The 16,146-nt window shown below is 35.9% G+C and overlaps 1 long non-coding RNA gene and 1 other non-coding gene across 6 annotated transcripts; both read left to right on the plus strand.

The window, feature by feature from the left end:
• Window positions 1–167: 167 nt before the first annotated feature.
• Window positions 168–7,670, plus strand: LOC148208731 (uncharacterized). Of its 5 annotated transcripts, none has more exons than XR_015787189.1 (8): window positions 168–4,591; window positions 4,681–4,783; window positions 5,875–5,980; window positions 6,057–6,301; window positions 6,387–6,583; window positions 6,652–6,744; window positions 6,815–6,889; window positions 6,986–7,670. It is a non-coding gene; the product is annotated as an uncharacterized LOC148208731 (long non-coding RNA). The 5 variants fall into 5 exon arrangements; XR_015787190.1 differs by having other exon boundaries at window positions 6,815–6,916; window positions 6,977–7,665; XR_015787192.1 differs by having other exon boundaries at window positions 6,815–6,916; window positions 6,986–7,665.
• Window positions 7,671–15,907: 8,237 nt separating this feature from the next.
• TRNAG-UCC (transfer RNA glycine (anticodon UCC)) lies at window positions 15,908–15,979 on the plus strand. The gene has a single exon. It is a non-coding gene; the product is annotated as a tRNA-Gly (tRNA).
• The last annotated feature ends 167 nt before the right edge of the window (window positions 15,980–16,146 follow it).

Here is a 16,146-nt window from a genome sequence, read left to right on the forward strand (position 1 = left end):
TGATCTTGAACAAAGTGTACATCGATCTTGTTAATATTGATTTAATAATGTGTTTAATGCTGCCATTTATCCTTTTGGGCCTCTTTTACTTGTTATATTTTATGGTCCATTCTTCATAAAGTAAACCCAACCCATCTAGGTCTAGGTCGTGTTTTGTAAGGCTTATTTAAGTATCCTTATCCCTCTTTGTTCAGAACCCTAAGGGAGAACAAGAATAGAGATAGAGGAAAGCCACCTTGAGAGAGAGAGGTCAAGCCGCCACCTTCACCCAACTTCGATTCCATCGTTGTCGCCGCTCACAGTGCCGTCGAGGTTGGGTAGAAATCGATGCTACCGCCCGATTGAATGGAAAACGACGCCGCCTTCGAAGTGGTCGTGCAACCGTAACGTTCTTTGGCGATTTTGTTCAAATTCGGGCTTGTATTCAGCGTAGATCTAAGCGTAGAGGTTGTATCTCTCAATCTTTGTTAGTTCTTAACTATTCTTGAAGAGATTTACATGTGTTTGAGATTGCTCCTTAAATCTCTTCAAGATTAGAGTAGAAGCTTTCTTGAATCGTAGATCTTGACTCTCTATTTTAGGATTTCGATTCTGTTTTGGTGTATATGCCTATTGTGTATCTGTAAATTTGATCTTTGTAGTTAATAATAAAGACTCGTAGGGATATTATCTATTCAAAGTGGATGTAGGTCTTATTTTAGAACTGAACCACTATAAATCTTGTGTCAATTCCCTATTTTACATTACTGTTAGTTGCTGGAAATTATCTAAAGAATAATTGAAACGTTTTTGTGATTATTCGCCTCTTAGTTAGCATTTGTAAATACTCTTTTAGGCTATAACAATTGGCATTAGAACTTGGTATTCTCTTTATTGTGTAATCCGCATTCTTTAAAGCCTAAAGAGTACATTGTTTTGAATTTTACAGCATTATTAATATTATGTAAATTTGTAATGACTCAGAATTTCCTACACACTTCTAGGTCACGTTAACTACCCAACTGATTAAACTTAACCCCAAACACGTGATGCCAACTCCCTATGCAACAATTATATAAAATCAAGTTCCACCTCTCATCAATTCAACAATAAATCAATTTCATAGAATATCAATCAACAACATCCGTGGACAACCTCACGAGGCAATTTTATTATTCAAACTAGGCAAAACTTAATGAATGGAAGAAAACTAAAATAGACACCTATCCCGAAATAAAATTAATAACAAGTGGGAACCTCCCAATTATTCAAATACGAATAAATAGTTTATTGACCATAACATAAGGTCTTAACTAATAACTTAAGCTAAGCAAGAGTGACTAAGCAGCCTATGGTCCTCGACGTCATGTCTCCTCCGTCTCATCACCATAGTCGCCAACGAGTCATTCACCTGAAACAATAATTGTAGAGGGGGGGGGGTGAGTATATAAAATATACTCCGTAAGTAGCCCTCACCAACAACACACACACATATCATGCTCAACTAAATCATGAAACATTCATAGTCATGTTTTTCATCACATTATGCATTCAAACATAGACACATTCTATAAAATTCGGTGATAACCACAACCAGGAACACATTAACTACCAACCTCTAGTCTCCCTAACATCTCAAGTACCTCTACGCTTATCACAGCTATCCTAGCCTTCCACAGTTAACTTATTGGAGTAGAGTCGGCCCCTGACCATTTTTACCCAGGGCCCCGACACTACTGCATCGGCCCTCGACCATTTTTACCCGAGGCCCCGATGACTTCACCATCTATTGGCCCTTGACCATTTTTACCCAAGGCCCCAATAGCCTTCCTTCCAAAGGACTCCTCGCATCGACCCTCGATCGTTTTTACCCGAGGCCTCGATACTCAATTAGTGACGTATCAGCCCCCGACCATTTATACTCGAGGCCCTGACACTCACTCATTCATTTACTCCAAGAATCCAACTCTCACTAGAGTCTTACTATATACTTTCTTAAGCCATGACCTTTGCATCTTTCAGCTCACAAATATAATTCAGTATGCTTCCACAACATAAACAACATTCTAATAATGAAATAATAAACCAATCATGCTCTCACAATATAACTTTTCTTAACAACGGCTCCACAGTAAGTTTTGTCGCAACAAAGCATAACCAAACAAAGTTTTAAACCATTAGAGCCCGACACAGTTCACCCAAAACACTTAATATCCAACATCAATATTCAATAAACATTACTAAGTATAATAACACACAAAACACGCCGAACAATTCATGCATATTCAGACAACAAATATTTCCACAGCAATACTCAGCAGTTTAGCAAAGCGGAAATCTCACCATTTTCACTGACAAATATCCAACACTACTCCAAGTATACCGATTAACACAACGAGAGTTATTTAGCACAATGACGTAACAAAATTAATATTGAACGCAACAAAACCAGCACAATAGAGACCATTTAACATACATTAACGGACGCACACACCCCTTGTCTACTTACTCACAACCACGCCCTTAAGTTTTGCGTCGATCTCACACCTAAGCACTAAAACAGAAAAATACAGCAAGTTACGTACGCTATTCAGCCTTCGAAATCAATTCTAAAAGGGTTCAAATGACTCATTACCACCAAAACCGACTTCGTATAGGTGTGGGTCACCTAGATCTAGCTCGCCAAGGTGTGGGTAGCCTAAATCGAGCTTCGAACGGATGTGGGTCACCGCCAAACGTCCTAAACGCTGCTGTAACGTACGAATCCCACCGCTGGAGTTGCTGTTCGTCGGATCGTAGCAGCAGGTCGTCGAGGTTCGCCGCGGATCTGACCCGTTCGCTGTGCGCCGCCGCGAGGAACGCTGCAGGAAGCGGTGCTGGCTCGTTTCAGACCGTCGGGGTTCGTGGAGAACGCTGGGCCGTTCGCCGAAGAACACGTCGCCGGAGGAAATCGCGCCGCCACTGCTGTAGATCGCCTGGACGTCGGGTCGAAGTCGTGCCGCCGCTGGATGGGTTGCCGTCCGCCGCCGCTGCTGCTACGGATGTGGTCGCCGGCCGCCGCTGCTGCTGTTTCGAGGAGGCGCCGCCGCTTCCGTTGCCGCCGTGAGGTGTGGTCACCGGTGAACAAGAAGAAGAAGAGGGGTGGGTGACGGCTAGGGCAACAAGGGAGAAAGAGAAGAAGAAGATGAAGTCCTTTTTTTTTTGTTTCCTTTTTCCCCTTTTCCTTTGTTTTAAAACCAACTTAACCCAATAAAGGCCCAACAAGTCCAAGCCCAAGAGAAAAGAAGTTCATCCCATCTTAAAACAAGGCCCACCACACGGAGTCCGGTAAATATAAATTTAATTGGAGTTTAGAGCCCGATAAATATGTATAAATTTAATTAACAATTAATTTAAAAATTAAATGAAAAATCTCCTGATTCGAGACTAACTAACCTGAAGGACTCGGGGCGTTACAAAATTTTTGTTAATATTATGAAAATTATTAGAATATTCTTCGAGGTACTGTCCATTCTTGTTTTTGTTTAGGATGAGTACTAAGTTCGAGGTGGAGTGTTTTGATGGTAAAGGAGACTTTGATATCTGGAAAATTAAAATGATGGTCGTGTTAAAGTAACAGAAAGTTGACTACGTGCTAATGGATCCTAAGAAAATTCCAGCAAGTATCAGTGAGGACGAAGATGATCTTAAAGAAAAAGATAGGGTGGCGCATAGCTTGATCATCCTCCACTTGGCAGACAGTGTCATACGCCAAATGCGTAGTTAGGACACTACAAGTAAGTTTTGGAAAAGGTTAGAAACTACATATCAAGTGCATCCATTTCAAATAAAATATATATAAAATCTAGGTTCTTTAGTTTTAAAATGGAAACTAATAAAAGCATGAAAGATAACCTAGATGAATTTAATAAAATAGTATCTGAAATGGAGAATATTGGTGAAACCTTTTCTGATGAAAACCGTGCAATTATTTAAGTAAATTCTATGCCTGATAGTTATAATAATGTTAAGTCTGCAATGAAGTATGGTAGAGATGATCTGGCGTCTACTATTGTAATTAATGCCATTAAAATGAAAGAGTTAGAATGGAAGGATAGTAAAAAGAATAATAGCGAGTCTTTGTTTGCTAGCACTACAAGAAATTAGAGTTTTTGTGGCGTCCTTTTAGCAACAATATTTGAAAAATGTCGCTAAAATTCGTTTTCAGCGACATGCCCAATATTTGGAGTCGCTAAAACAACTCTTTAGCGACACGCATTCTCCCGTTGCGCTGAAAATATCTTCAGCGACACGTTAGTGCGCTGCGTTGCTGAAGGACTAATTAGAAAACCACAACCATTCCTTTCCTTCCTCATTCGCGATTCTGATTCCCCAAAACCATAACCCCTCGCTGCCGCTACTGTCGTTCAACGTCACCATCGTCGTTCGGTCAACGCACCTTTGCTGCAGCTTCACCGTTCCGTCGTTGTTCTGTCGTTCGGTTGCCGCCGCCACAGCTTCACCGTTCTGTAATGTCACCATCGCTGTTGGTTGCTGCCGCTTAGTGCCCTAACCCTTCCTTTTCTTTGTCATTCCGCCTGTTCGGTTTGTTTTGTCTCAACATTACACCAAGGTATATATTCTTCTCATCCTCTATCGAATGTTTTTGCCAAAATGTAGTTCGATTAAGTTTATTGCATTATTTATAATTTTTAATTTCAGGTTTGCGCTTCGCATTGCCTTTTCTCCGTGGGGTTTCGTCGTGTTGTACACCTGTGCCTACTGCTGGTAGCGTCACCACCATGAGTTCCCTGTGTATCGTGAGGTTTGATTCAAAACTATGGATGTCGTTTAAATTTTCGTTGAAATCGACATTATTGATTTGGTTTGAAATGAATTATTGAGGTATTTATGTACTGATTATGACATAAATTAAATGTTTATCGTGTTGAGATATTGGTGAAGTTGATTTTTTTGTGAATTGTGGGAGTAAAAATGCAATAGAAGTGTGTTGGGTTGATTCAAGTTGTATAGAAGGGAGTTGAAGTTGAAATTTTTGTCCTTGTGGGTGGTACTGAAGTGTATTGAAATTAAAATTTGTCGGTGAATTGGTTTTGGAGAAATTAAAATGAATGCCTAATATCTTAATCGTTGGGACCAAATTTAACGTGATGTCAATGAGTAGATTACTAAGCTATTCTCGTCCCCCGTCATAATTTTTTGGGTTAGAACTTTAGCTTTTGTGTTAATCCAACGCTAACATTGTTGTATTATTTTATCATTGTTATTAAACTTTTTAAAAACGATTTCAAAATTTAAGCCTAATTTTGAAAATCAAGTTAATTTAGTTTACAAAAACTTTTTTTGTTAATATTTAAAATTTAGCTGAGAATTGAAGTGTGTAAAGATAAAAAACATACTAAAATTATATTGTGATTGAACTATTTGAGAAGAGAACGGGTTTGTGCTTACTAGCTTGAAGTTCTATGTTGGATCTGAGCTTTATGTCATTTGAATTGTATGTTGGATATGAATTATGAAGCTTATATATATCTGAATTTTATGTTTACGTGTTCTTTGTCTTATTCAGATTTTATGTGATAATTTGATTATGTAGTTTTTGGCGTGAGAATATGTCTCGATGCCGTGTTTAGTTATAATTCACATTAGGTAATTAACTATAAATTACTTAATGTTTTTATAGAAAACATTACCATGGATCGTACTTGGATAAATTTGAAAGATCGGAGATCTAAGCAATATTCTAACGGTGTTAGCAATTTTATTAAAGTCACTAAAAATTATTTAGATGAAGAAGGAAAAACAAGATATCCTTGTTCGTCTTATATTTACATTATTTTTCTATTTCGACCTATTATTAATTACAGTTTGATTTTGTCCATTATTATGTTATAGGATGTCGTATTCAAATCTTAGACTAGGAAACCGACGAAGTTACACAAGTAATGTCGATAGAATAGAAAGCACTCAACCGGAAGCGGCTGATCATAAACAACACAGAGTATGATATTTAAATAGAATTTTTTTTTATTTCAAGTTAAACTTAAATATATAAATATCTGATATCTTTCGTGTAGGTTCTGGCACAGCTAAAAGAAAAGGTAGACGCAACAGTAGACGGCTGAATGTTGATAAATATGTCCAAGACCATGGTCTTATAGAAATTAATATCGAAGAAGAGAATTGCAAGCCATGTAGGTATAGTTCGAAATTCGTCTCTTAAATTGGGGTCTGGATGTGGTCAATCGTTCTTCCTCTGAACTGTGAACATTGGTCAGATGTCAACCAAGCCGATAAAAACAATATCATAAATAGACTTCGTGTAAGTTTCATTTAGTGACATTTTTTAAAACTTTGTTATATTGTGATTATCATTAACACGTCGTCTTTTTGTTGTTTATTGTTAGAACCAATTCATTCTCGATCTCAATGATCCAATTGTTTATCGTTATTTGGAGCATGAGATGAGTAGTAGGCATAGAGATTTCCGGAACATGTTGCACAAGCACTATATGCAATATTCCCTAGAAGAAGCACGAAATCACAAACATAAAGATGTTGCACGAGATGAAAACTGGATCGCTGGGAAATGAAGAAGTTTAGGGTATGTATTATAGATATGAATTAATTTTATTCTAAGTATTTTGCTACTAACTATTGTATATATTTCAGAAAATTTCTGTAAGAAACACTAGAGCTCGAGTGTCTGTACCGTACGGTCATACAACAGAAACGATCGCATTTTTACGTCACAGAGAAAATATTGTATGTATCTCTTTTCTTGTTATAACTTCAAAAATATTTCACTACTCATAACTTTGTTTAAATCATGTAGAAAAACAAAGAGGGACAAGAGGTAGATGACAGTGAACTGTTTGTAGTAACGCACAAAAGAGCGAAGAACGAGTGGGTGAGTCCGGTGGCTAGTAAAAAATATGTAGGTAAAACTACTTATTTCATTTTCGTATTCTTTAACGTGTACTAATATTATTTATAGACATTGTAGGAACGAATGGTTGAACAGAAAAATGCACCAATGGAAGAAGGTGCAGTTGCTCTTTCAGCCTGACAAATCAGTGTTCAAGTACTAGGCAGGCAAGGTGCACTTGGATGGGGACCACCGACGTTGACGGCTTAGAATGAACGAAGTTCTCAAAGAAATAGAGAGTCAAGAAATCAAATTGCTCAATTACAATCCGTTGTACAGACGCAACAAAGCCTGCTTGAATCAGCAATGGCTCAATTGAGTCAGTTGCAAGAAACTGTAAACAAGCTAAGCAATGCTGGAGAAGGATCGTTACAAGGAGCCAATTCTCAAACGTCGAATGATGCTTGAAAGGGTACTCATACATATTGTCCATAGTGGATGAGTATTTAAGTAGATGATACTCTATAATAGATATTGGAATTAATGTGCTTTGAAGTGTTGTGACTATCCTGCAGTTATGGTAGTCAACGCTTATATTATATCGATATGAATTTGTTAGTATATTCACATGTTTGATGCATGTACTTATGAAATACTGGTTTTGACGTAGCTAAGTGTTGTGGCTATCCTGCGGTTATGGTAGTCATAGCTTATATTATGTCTTATATGAGTTTGTTAGTAAATTCAAATGTTAGGAGTATTTGAGTTGTTTATGATGTTAATAGACACATAACAACGATCGTTTGATGCATATACTTATAAATATTGGTTTTGATGTAGTTGAAATGTCGTGATCTTACAGTTATGGTAGTCATCACTTGTGTTGTATATATATACATATGAGTTTATTAGTATTTTATGAAGTTAGGAGCATGTGAGTTGTTTATAGTGTTAATAGAACATGGCTAGATCTATATTGGTTTTGATGTCGTGACTATTTCTCTTGTAGTGTTGGAACTTTGTTTGTTTTAAAATGATTTAATAGTTGTTTCATCTAGTAGTCAATTTCGATTATGGATTTCTCCTCGATTTGGATTATGGGCTGAGATTTTGGAGTTCCAATAGATTACTTTGTTTTTCATTATTTAGTGAGTTGGTGTGATATATATATATAGGTTTTGTAGGTTTTGGAAAACTCTTTTGACTATATTTTCATGTTAAATAAGTTGTGTTGTTTATTTTTGTTAAGTCAGGTTTAATTTTTTTACAAGATATAACTATGTCTTCAAAAGCTGTTGTGCTGGATCATTTAGAAGAAGAACTTCGTGCACATGTTTTTTTCTTTTTTGTTATATGTAATTGAAGCAAATATACTATATAAGACAAATTCTTATTTGTAATTAGAAAATGCTTTTTTGTTATAACAAATGTTACACATTCGGAGAACCTTATGTATTTTTTAATATTAAAAATACTTTTCAGCGACGTTTTATATATGTGTCGTTTTAAATCACAGAAAATGAACAAAATTGAATGTGAAATTGGAACAAAACTCGAAAATAGGTGCATATGTTGTTTTTGGAACCTATTTTTAGCAACTTTTCCTCGATGTCGCTAAAAATTATTTTCAGCTACATTGGCAGATGTTGCTGAAAATGATATTTAGCGACATCTGTAGTTGTCGCTAAATCATATTTTCAGTGACATTGACTGCTGTCGCTGAAAATCGTTTTTAGCGACATTTGGGATATGTCGTTGAAACTTTAAAGGATGTGTACAAATTGGGGTTTTCAGCGACATTTTTTGCGCGTCTCTGAAACTCTTTTTTCTTGTAGTGTAGTGAGAAATCAAATAATAAGAAATTCCATAATTGGGGACGAAGTAGAAATAGATCGAAATCTAGATCGAAGTCTAGGGGGCCTAGTCATAGGAGGTGTTATAATTGTAATAAAGAAGGTCATATTAGGAGATTTTTTCCCGACCTTAGAAAGAATGGGGGTGGTAACCATAACCAAAACCAAAAGGGTAAGGGGAAAAAGGATAAGGCTGGGGTCAACCTCGATGAGGAGTATGAGGAGTATGACCATGTCTTTATGGTGAGTGAGCCTAGTGATGATGAAACATGGATCCTAGACTCAGGTTGTTCTTTTCATATGGCACCAAATAGGGATTGGTTAGAAAACTTTCAAACCGGTACGGGGGTAAAGTTATGCTCTGAAACCGCCATTTTTGTAATGTAGAAGGTCAAGGCACAATTAGACTTAAACTTCATGACGGAAAAATTAGACTTTTAACCGATGTTAGGTATGTTCCTGAGGTTAAGAGAAATTTAATTTCAACTAGTATGCTTGATAAACTAGGATATACCATAAAATTTGAGAGTGGTATAGTTAAAGTCATGGAGGGGATTATGGTAGTGATGATGGGGCACCTTAGAGAATTTTTATATTCCTTAGATGGTTCGATTGTTATGGGGTCAAGATGTGATAGTTCTCAAATTACTCTTTGACATAAGTGTCTAGGTCACATGAGTGAACAATGGTTAAGTGAGTTAGCTAAACAAAACATTCTCCCTATTAATAAAATAAAAATGTAGACTTAGACATTGTGAGCATTGCATATATGGTAAGTCCAAGAGAATCAAATTTGGGAAGGGTATGCAGGTAACAAAAAGAAAGTTAGAGTATGTCCATGCGGATTTATGGGGGCCATCTAGTGTAGCTACTAATGGTGGGGCTAAGTATTTTTTATCCATAATTGATGATTGCATTAGGAAAGTGTGGGTTTATATTTTGAAAAATAAATCTAACACTTTTAATAAATTTTTTGAGTGGGTAAATCTTGTAGAAAATCAAACTAGCCTAAAAGTTAAGAAGCTTAGAACTGATAATGGCCTAAAGTTTTGTAATCATGAGTTTAATAATTACTGTAAATCTAAGGGCATAGTTAGGCACTTAACAATTGTAGGAACCCCCAACAAAATTGGGTATCTGAGAGAATGAACCGGACTCTAATGGAAAAAGTGAGGTGCATGTTGTCCAATGCACAGCTTCCCAAGAATTTTTGGGGTGAAACTGTCGTGACAGCATGCTACATAATTAATAGGAGCCCTGCCACTGTCATAGGACTTAAAACACCTCAAGAACTTTGGCAAGGTAGTCCCCCTGATTTCATACACATGACAGTCTTTGGGTGTTTAGCTTATGCTCATGCAAATGAGGGAAAGCTAGAACCTAGGGCTAAGAAATGTGTTTTCTTAGGACATCTCGAGGGAGTAAAGGGATATAAACTGTAGAGTCTAGATGTTGATAACCCTAAAATAATAATGAGTAAATATGTGATATTTGATGAAAATCAAATAGGGTATGTGGAGAACAAAATCGATAGTAGCCTCAGTGACCCTACAGAAACTGTTTTACCCCTTCTAGCTCTACTTCCCAAAATGATCAAGTAGTTCAAACAACTATAGAACAGGATACTACTACTATAGAATATATACATACACAAGAAGTAGAGCAAGACGATGAGGTAGATGATGAGAACTTATCTGATTACCAACTAGCTACGATAGGAAACGTAGACCTATTAAACCACCCAATAGATATGGGTATGTAGACTTGATATCCTATGCCCTAGTTTTAGGTAATGAGTTTGTTAATCAAAACCACAAACTTTCAATGAGGCCATTAATGATAAGAACAGTGAGAAATGGTGGGTCGCAATGAAAGATGAGTTTGATTCTTTAAAGAAGAATAAAACATGGGAACTTGTTAACAAACCATTAGAAGCTAAAACAGTGGGTTGTAAGTGGCTTTATAAAATTAAAGAGAACCCCGAAGACGAGAACAACTCTCGGTTTAAGGCTAGGTTAGTTGCTAAGGGGTTCACACAAAGAGAGGGCATAGACTATGATGATGTTTTTTCTCCAGTCGTTAGACATACCTCTATTCGCATCTTACTTGCTTTTGTTGCCTATTATAATCTTAAGTTAGAACAAATGGATGTTAAAACTGCTTTCTTGAATGGTGGGATTGAGGAGACCATTTACATAGAACAACCTCCTAGATTTGAAGCTCCCAAACAATAAAATAAGGTTTGCCTCCTTAAAACATCGTTATATGGTTTAAAGCAATCTCCTAGTTAATGGTATAAACATTTTGACACTTATATGATTTCAATCAACTTTAATAGAAGTAAATATGATAGTTGTGTTAATTTTAAGCAAGTTTCCAAATCTGATTTTGTTTATTTATTTCTATATGTTGATGATATGTTGATTCCTTGTAAATCTATACATGAGATTAAAAAGTTGAAGAATCTTTTAAGTAGAGAGTTTGAAATGAAAGATTTAGGGCAAGCAAAAAGAATTTTAGGAATGGATATAACTAGAGATCGTGTTAATAATAAGTTGTATTTGTCTCAAAAGAACTACATAGACAGGCTAGTCAAAAGATTAGGTTTACAAGATAGTAGGAAGGTTAGTACTCCTTTTGGGAAACATTTTAAATTGTCTTCTAATGACTCCCCTAAGACCCCCGATGATATTGATGATATGTTTGATATTCCTTATGCTAGTACTATTGGGAGTCTTATGTATGCTATGGTATGTACTAGATCTGACCTTGCTCATCCATTAAGTGTTGTGAGTAGATTTCTAGCTAATTCAGGAAAACAACACTAGAATGTTGTAAAATGGATTTTAAGATATCTTGCATCTCATTCACATTTATGCTTTGTTTATGGTGGAGCAAATGCAACTGTTAATGATAATATAGGCATAGAGACAGAAGGATATGTGGATGCTGATTATGCTGCCGGTATTGATAAGCGAAGGTCATTGACTGGTTTTGTGTTTAAAATTTTTAATTGCCCTATTAGTTGGAAAGCATGTTTACAACCTATAGTTTCATTATCTACTACCGAGTCAGAATACATTGCATTAACTGAAGCTATTAAAGAGTCTATTTGGCTAAAGGAATAGTCTCTAAATTGTGTGACTACATTGTTAATGTTACCGTATTCTGTGATAGTCAAAGTATCATTCACTTGTCTAAAAATCATTCTCACCATGAAAGAACTAAACATATTGATGTTAGATACCACTTTATTAGAGATATTATCAATGATGATTTAGTTTCTGTTAAAAAGATATCAACTGATTTAAATGTAGCTGATATGTTTACTAAGACATTGCCTTGTGATAAATTTAACCTATGTGTGAGAATGTTGCAGCTTGATACAGGGTGAAGACTTTGGTTGTTTATGGCAGCGGTCTCCCTCTTGGTTTCATGAAATTATGAAATCAAGGTGGAGATTGTTAATATTGATTAAATAATGTTTTTATTTCTATCATTTATCCTTTTGAGCCTCTTTTACTTGTTATATTTTATGGCCCATTCTTCTTAAAGTAAACCCAACCCCTCTAGGTCTAGGTCATGTATGTAAGGCTTATTTAAGTATCCTTATCCCTCTTTGTTGAGAACCTTAAGGGAGAAAAAGAATAGAGAGAGAGGAGAGCCACCTTGAGAGAGAGGTCAAGCCGCCGCCTTCACCCACCTTCGATTACATCGCCGTCGCCGCTCACATTGCCATCGAGGTTGGGTAGAAATCGACGTCGCCGCCGATTGAACGGAAAACGACGCCGCCACCGGAGTGGTCGTGCAATCGTAAGGTTCTTTGGCGATTTTGTTCAAATCCGGGCTTGGATTCGGCATAGATCTAAGTGTAGAGGTTGTATCTCTCTATCTTTGTTGGTTCTTAACTATTCTTGAAGAGGTTTACATGTGTTTGAGATTGCTCCTCAAATCTTTTCGAGATTTTGAGTAGAAGCTTTCTTGAATCGTAGATCTTGCCTCTCTGTTTTAGAATTTCGATTCTGCTTTGGTGTATATGCCTATTGTGTTTCTGTAAATTCAATCTTTGTAGTTAATAATAAAGACTCGCAGGGATATTATCTTTACAAAGTGGATATAGGTCCTATTTTAGGACTGAACCACTATAAATCTTGTGTCGATTCTCTATTTTATTTACTGTTAGTTGCTGAAAATTATCTAAAGAATAATTGAAACATTTCTGTGATTATTCGCCTCTTCGTTAGCATTTCTAAATACTCTTTTGGGCTATAAAGAACTCATTAACTAAGAAAATTGATTCTGGAATTTATATAAAATTATAACATATCTCAATATGTTTGGTCCGAGCATGAAATGCTGAATTTGTGGCTAGGTCACCATCGCTTATATTATCACACCATAAAACTAGAACAGATGATGATGGCAGGCCAATTTCTCCAAGTACTTGCATAAGCCAAATAATTTCAACGGAGGCATGAGCTAAGACTCGATATTCAGACGTCGTGCTTTATCGAGCCAAACATTTGCCATTTACAAAACTATGAGATAAGAGTGTTTCCCAGAAAAACGGAATAGCTAGCAACCGACTTACGATCAATGTTGGATACCCAATCAACATCAAAGAAGGCAGAGATAGATAATTGATCTAATGACTAAATTAGAAGGCCCATGCATCTTGTGCCACTGAGATAGCAAAGAACTCATCTTGCCAGTGGGCATCAATTGTTTGTTTAAGAAAGCAGCTTAATGGAGTGATTTATGATATATGATATGTCTCGTCGGCCAGTGGTAAGGTACTGCAAGGCTATGGTGGGATCAAATAGTGGTTGTCCTCAAACAAAGACAATTGCTTCCCCACAACTAACAGGGCATGTGTTGGTTTGATAACCTCAAGCTATAGTTTGTGAAGGAGATCATTAATTTATTTGGATTGATTCATAGCTAGACGAGAGGGTAACCAGAATAATTGAACCCCGAAGAAATAACTCAAATCATCAAGGTTTTTAATGGCAATTTGGAGTCCAGCTCGTAAATAAACTTTTCAATCAAATAACATTATACCCTGTGACAATTACATCATTTACATAAACAAGGTGTAATACAACAGACACACCTTGGTGATAAATAATGAACAAGGTGTCCAACTTAGAGTCGGTGATAAAACCCGAAGACAATAATGTTGATTTTAATATGTTATTTCAAGCTCGAGCGCATATCGTAAATCATAGAGGGCTTTGTCTAACTTGCAGAAATAATGGGAGAATTTAAAATCTTTGAAACCAGGTAGTTGTTGCATATAAACATCTTTCTCGAATTTGCCATTCAATAAGGCATTATTGAATAATTGTCGAATTACCCAGCCAGACAAGACAACCATTGTGAGAACTAAACGTATTGTGGACGCCTTTACAACGAGGTTATATGTCTCGAATAAAGCAATCCCACAACTCTGGCGAAACCATTTGGGTAAATCAGAGCCTTAAAATGGTATATAAGTCAATTTGGATCCCGTTTTATGCAGGATACCAATTTGCTACTAAAAATATGCCAAGAAAGAGAGGGAGGGCACCAAATGCCATGTTTTTCTAAGTAAGAGAGCAGAAAACTCAGTATCCATAGCCTGTTTTGTTGGGAAAAGAGAAACCCAAAACTTAAAATCTATTGCTCGATTTCCTAGTTCAATTCAAGAGAACTAACACTTAAGAAGCGGAAGCATACCTTGATCCGTAATTGAATGTCGATTGACAGGTTTGATCTTCCAAGTCTAGATGAATCACGTTTTTCCTCTGGTTTTACTTTTGTATATTCGTAGAACAACGAAGAAAATTCTCTGTGAAGGGATGAGAGAAAACTAACGTGACAGATGATCTGACTTGAGGACCATAACCTCTATGTAACCGACCAAAAACCACTGGTTGGTTACCACGTTTTGATATTTCCAATTTGACCCCTCATCAAATTGGAAATTATTTCATGGTATCTATACATTTTGCCCGTAGCCATTTTATAATTACTCCGTTAAACAAAAACTTACACATAATTTGATCACTTATCTCGGTCTAATTAAAGAGCAAAAAAAATACATTAAATTAATACATGTGTGGCCCCATATTATTGAAAATTTCAACCTGTTTTCCACTTCGCATATCTAAGGCGTGCTTGTTTGCATAACTTTGAAAATAGTTAATTATTCTCCCATTAGCCTTTTTCTTTTCTGATTAAATAAGCTAGTTAAATTAAATCATCATTCACATGTAAACGACGCAAGAAATCCAAACTTAGAAAACAAAATGGTAGGTGGTGACCATTTGAAAAAGTCAAACCAATCGAGTGTCTCATTAAAGCAATTCAAGAGAAGAAGAACAAAATGAAGTTCGAGTCGATCAAGCTTGATATCAAGAAAAGTAAAACAGAATTAGGATTTGGTTGAAAAAGTAGTAATGCTATAGATACAACCATCGATGAAGAAAATTCTTTCTAAATCACTCAGCAGTACCGGACCTTCATGCATCTTACATATGTGGGAGTTGTAACTCCTCATTTAAAGGAAAAATTTTTTAACCACATAATAAAAAATAAAAATAATATAACATTTCACCTTTGTCCAATTATCCATACAAAATACAAAGTGTCCCCATTTGGTAGGCTAAACACGGGCTCCCCGCACCCATTTAAACTGGATCCACACGGGAAAGTGACGTCTCTGCTTTCTTCCATGCTTCAATATATTTGTAAGTTATTTTCAACTTAAACAAGACAATCTCAGTCAATTTTCTAAAAATCAATGTTTTAAAATTTGTTCTTAGTTTTTTTATTGTATCTCATCTCTAATTTAGAGAAGGAATAAGAAAATTTCATTATAAATAAATGATCATTTTTTTAGTTCAAACAATGGTATGATAAAGATTCCAACTTTTAATTTCGAGGAAAAATAGTCTTAGATAAACGATTCCAAATGAATAAAAAGAAATTTTAGAAGACAATTTTCTCTTAAAAAAAAAAGAAACAATTTCTTGTTGGCACGCGCAACCTTTATTTAACTAATGACCAACGTGAACATAGTTGAACAGTAATTAACACATTAAGTTCAAACTTTCATACCCAATTTATTGTACTTACAAAAATAATAATAATAATGGTTTTAAATTTTAATTAATGACATTATTAATTAAGATAATTTTTACATAAGAGGTACAAAATTCTTCTTGCATTTGTAGTCCAACGGTTAGGATAATTGCCTTCCAAGCAATAGACCCGGGTTCGACTGCCGGCAAATGCATATGTTATCTTCAAAGACTTTTATTGGTTGTTTTGTTTAAGGGTTTAAAAGGTATTCATGATAACAAATGCTTGGGATAAAAAATGATAATAAAAACAAAAAAAAAGTTTAAGGTTTTACATTCTTCCAAACGATGTGGATTTCTAGAGTTTAGTTGGAATCGTGTC

Source organism: Momordica charantia (assembly GCF_013281855.1).
Source record: "Momordica charantia cultivar OHB3-1 chromosome 10 unlocalized genomic scaffold, Mcharantia_2.0 BLBB01000010.1, whole genome shotgun sequence".
In the NCBI taxonomy this organism is placed as follows: Eukaryota; Viridiplantae; Streptophyta; class Magnoliopsida; order Cucurbitales; family Cucurbitaceae; genus Momordica; species Momordica charantia.